Source organism: Salvelinus sp. IW2-2015, linkage group LG3 (assembly GCF_002910315.2).
Source record: "Salvelinus sp. IW2-2015 linkage group LG3, ASM291031v2, whole genome shotgun sequence".
Classification (NCBI taxonomy): Eukaryota; Metazoa; Chordata; class Actinopteri; order Salmoniformes; family Salmonidae; genus Salvelinus; species Salvelinus sp. IW2-2015.
This window is the reverse complement of record NC_036840.1, coordinates 16,607,960-16,612,959: the sequence shown is the minus strand read 5'-3', so window position 1 is coordinate 16,612,959 and position 5,000 is coordinate 16,607,960. Positions and strand designations below refer to the sequence as shown.

The 5,000-nt window shown below is 46.0% G+C and overlaps 1 protein-coding gene across 1 annotated transcript in view; it reads left to right on the top strand.

Annotated features, from left to right (window-relative positions):
* The window catches only part of LOC111951663 (6-phosphofructo-2-kinase/fructose-2,6-bisphosphatase), an 89,212-nt gene that overhangs the window by 65,787 nt on the left and 18,425 nt on the right, over nucleotides 1-5,000 (top strand). The gene's annotated exons all lie outside the window — the stretch shown is intronic.

Here is a 5,000-nt window from a genome sequence, read left to right as displayed (position 1 = left end):
TCTATGTCATGGAAAGAGCAGGTATTTTTTATGATTTGTAGACTCAGTGAATATAATGTGTGTCAAATGTGTGTTTTTCAGTCCTATTTGTATTTATTAAGGATCCCCAATAGCTGTTGCCAAGGCAGTGAAATGGGCTACTTTCTCATGTGAATTAATGAGGAGCACACCTCAATTGAAACTGTTGTTAGAAAATCATTGTAAATTGACAAGTTGAAACATAGCCTAATAGCGTGCCTTGGTTTGAGGCCAGCGCACGTTAACTGTTCTGTTGAGTCACAATCACATTTTGGAACTGTGAGTGCAATCTAACATCATGCACATAAAAAAACTCCCTCTGGGGCGACAGAGATATTTGGAACTCACGCATGAAAAGGTTAAACACCCTCTGTGTTCTGTTAGACAGGTAACTCTTTATCCACAATATAGCTGGGGGTGTAAAGCCATAAAATGCAAGTTTTTACAACAGCAGACTATGATCGATAATGTCAAAAGCCGCACTGAAATCTAACAAAACAGCCCCCACAGTCTTGTTATCATCAATTTCTCTCAGCCAATCATCAGTCATTTGTGTAAGTGCTGTGCTTGTTGAATGTCCTTCCCTATAAGCGTGCTAAAAGTCAGTTGTCAATTTGTTTACTGTAATATAGCATTGTATGGTCAAACACGACCAAGGGTTGGAAACAGGCTGATTAGTCGGCTATTTGAGCCAGTAAAGGGGGTTTAAGTATTCTTACGTAGGGGAATGACTTTTGATTCCCTCCGACCCTGAGGGCGCACAGTTTCTAGTCGGGTTAAATTGAAGATATAGCAAGTAGGAGTGGAAATATTATCCTCAGTAATTTTCCAACCAAGTTGTAGGAACCCGGTGGCTTGTCATTGTTGATAGACAACAATCCTTTTTCCACCTCTTCCACACTCACTTTACGGAATTAAAAATTACAATGCTTGTCTTTCATAATTTGTTCGGATATACTTGGCTGTGTAGTGTCAGTGTTTGTGGACTTGGTGCAGTGCTTGGAACCAGTGACCATAGGGTTAGGGTGCATTGTGTGTAGATATCATGTCTGTATAATCAGACCAATTGACTTTTTCCAAATTTTGGAACATTACAACAGTATTTTAAAATATTTATTTTGTTGCAAATTTTTAACAAATAAAAACAGAAAAACCTTATTTACATAAATATTCAGACCCTTTGCTATGAGAAATTGAGCTCAAGTGCATAATTTTTCCATTGATCATCCTTGATGTTTCTACAACTTGATTGGAGTCTACCTGTGGCACATTCAATTGATTGGACATGATTTGGAAAGGTACACACCTGTCTTTATAAGGTCCCACAGTTGATAGTGCATGTCAGCGCAAAAACCAAGCCATGAGGTCGAAGCAATTGTCCGTAGAGCTCCGAGACAGGATTGTGTCGAGGCACAGATCTGAGGAAGGGTACCAAAATATTTCTGCAGCATTGAAGGTCCCCAAGAACATAGTGGCCTCCATCATTCTTAAATGTAAGAAGTTTGAAACCACCAAGACTTTTACTAGAGCTGGCCGCCCAGCCAAACTGAGCAATCGGGGGAGAAGGGCCTTGGTCAGGGTGAACAGGAACCTAACGGTCAGTCTGACAGAGCTCTAGAGTTCCTCTATGGAGATGGGAAAACTTTCGAGAAGGACAACCATCTCTGCAGCACTCCACAAATCAGGCCTGTATAGTAGAGTGGCTAGATGGAACACACTCCTCACTAAAAGGTACACGAGAGCCCGCTTTGAGTTTGCCAAAAGGCACCTAAAGACTCTCAGACCATGAGAAACAAAATTCTCTGGTCTGATGAAACCAAGATTGAACTATTTTGCCTGAATGCCAAGCATCACGTCTGGAGGAAACCTGGCATCATCCCTACAGTGAAGCATCGTGGTAGCAGTATCATGCTGTGGGGATGTTTTTCAGCGGCAGGGACTGGGAGACTAGTCAGGATCGAGGGAAAGATGAAAGGAGTAAAGTACAGAGAGATCCTTGATGAGAACCTGCTCCAGAGCACTCAGGACCTCAGACTGGGGCGAAGGTTCACCTTCCAACAGGACAACAACCCTAAGCACACAGCCAAGACAACGCAGAGTGGTTTCAGGACAAGTCTTTGAATGTCCTTGATTGGCCCAGCCAGAGCCCGGACTTGAACCCAATCAAACATCTCTGGAGAGACCTGAAAATAGCTGTGCAGCAACGCTCTCCATCCAACCTGACATAGCTTGAGAGGATCTGCAGAGAAGAATGGGAGAAATTCCCCAAATACAGGTGTGCCAAGCTTGTAGCGTCATTGTCATTTCTACTCCCGCTCCCCCTCTCCGGTGTTCAACGTCGCCGATTTACTGACCACCGGTCCTGGCAAGCATTATTACGTGCACATGGCATCAATCATTATGCGCACCTGCTCCTCATGATGAGGCACACCTGGACTCCATTTACTCACTCATTACATCCCCTATATCTGGTACTCACTTAGGTTTATTTCCCAGGCAGTATTGATGTTGTTTCATATCCGTACTCTACTCTTGTTTCTTGTATTGTTCCATGTTTTGTTTATTTTTAAACTCACCACCTGCACTTGCTCCCGACTCCCAGCGTCTACGTTACAGAATACTGCCTCAACAAATGGAAGTAGCAGGAAATCAGGACATCTAATCGGACGGTCGACGAACAGGGATACCTACTTCGTCAACACCATGACCAGCTGGCGCATCTGGGGAAGGCTATGGAAGAGGTTCTTCGCAGTCTTCAACGTCTCAAATATATCCGAGAGGCAAGCGGAGGATACTCTACCACCAGTCAATCTAGCAAGCGAGCGCACCAGTATATTCAGCAGTCCACCCAGGTCAGCAATGACCATTTGTCCCTCCCGGATAAATATGATGGAAACCCATCTAAATGCTGTGGCTTCCTACTCCAGTGCTTCGTCTATTTTGCACACCAGATGGGAGTCCCCACCACTGAGAGGTCTAAGGTTGCCATGGTTATTTCTCTGCTGACTGGATGGGCATTGGAGTGGGTTACGACCATCTGAGAGAGAGGAGAGAAGGAGCTGACTTCACATGAGGGCGTTCATGGCTCTGTTAAGGGTTTCTTCAATCATCCACCAGAGGGCAGAGAGGGGGGGTGAGAGCCTATTCCAACTATGGCAGGATGACCAGACCGCTGCCGAGTACGTGCTCCCCTTCCGCACTGTAGCAGCATTCAGCGGATGGAATGAGTCAGTGCTCCATACGTTATTCAGAAGAGCACTGTGCGAGAAAGTCCAGACGGAACTGGCATGTCGTGACGACAACCTCTCCTTGGACGCACACATTGCGATGGCCATCCGTCTGGATAACCTACTTCGGGAGCATTTGTACCCTCATCGCTTCTCTCCCTCCCTCAGTAACCACACTGTATCAGAGCCTGAACCCAAAGAGATATAGGTCACACGCCTCCCGCGCTACTGAACGACATAGACGGAAACAGCTGGTGCTCTGTCCCTATTGTGGTCAAGGATGGCACCAGGTTCAGCAGTGTCCGGTATGTCCCATCTCTGGTTTCACGAGAGCAGAGGGACTGTCACGTGATCATCCACCTCCTAGGGCAGGTGTCAGTATCCCATCTTCATAATTTTCTGCCAAACCCTTTTTAGTGTTGATCACACTAGCTGGCTGTCCCTCATGTACTGTTTCTACAGCGCTACTGGATTCTGGTGCTGAGGGGAACTTGACCAGACCCTTTCCTCCTCTTTGAACATCACCTCATACACGCTCTCCTCACCGTTTTTGATTCAAGCCCTGGATAATCGAACACTAGGATCTGGAACCATTACACACATCACCACACCACTTACCCTCTCCGTGGAGTCCACTCATCAGTAAAACATTCCTTGCTTCATAATTAGTACTCCAGCTGACAAGATTATCCTCGGCACCCGATGGCTCCAGCGCCATAACCCCACCATCTCATGGTCGAGGATGAAAATCATGGACTGGGCACCCGATTGCTGAAGGACCTGCCTTCCCTCTCGAGTCGTAGCCCATGTGGTCTGGGACGTAGATGCGGACATTCGCAAGGCTCTGGAGAGGGAGCCCGCACCCACTACCTGGCCTTCTGAGCGCATCTACGTTCCCACGGGGATAAGGGATAAGATGTTGATCTGGGCGCACACATACCTCACCACTGGACACTCAGGTATCACTCGCACTATTCACTCCATCTCTGAGAAATACTCATGCCGATACCACGACGGCCCTCAAAGAACTTCACTGGACTTTAACCTTTCACTGCTACCAAACCCGGATCCAGGATCCCCCCCATCACATTTACATTTACATTTAAGTCATTTAGCAGACGCTCTTATCCAGAGCGACTTACAAATTGGTGCATTCACCTTATGATATCCAGTGGAACAACCACTTTACAATAGTGCATCTAACTCTTTTAAGGGGGGGGTTTAGAAGGATTACTTTATCCTATCCTAGGTATTCCTTAAAGAGGTGGGGTTTCAGGTGTCTCCGGAAGGTGGTGATTGACTCACCACCTACAATCAATAATACAGTAGGAAAATCTATATACAGCATGTGCAAATGAGGTGGGATAAGAGATGTAAGGCAATAAATAGGCCATGGTGGCAAAGTAATTACAATATAGCAATTAAACACTGCAATTGTAGGATGTGCAGAGAATGAATGTGCAAGTTGAGATACTGGGGTGCAAAGGAGCAAGATAAATAAATAAATACAGTATGGGGATGAGGTAGATTGGATGGGCTATTTACAGATGAGCTATGTACAGGTGCAGTGAGATCTGTGAGCTGCTCTGACAGCTGGTGCTTAAAGCCAGTGAAGGAGGTAAGAGTCTCCAGCTTCAGAGATTTTTTTGCAGTTCGTTCCAGTCATTGGCACCAGAGAACTGGAAAGAGAGGCGGCCAAAGGAAGAATTGGCTTTGGGGTGGACCAGTGAGATATACCTGCTGGAGTGCGTGCTG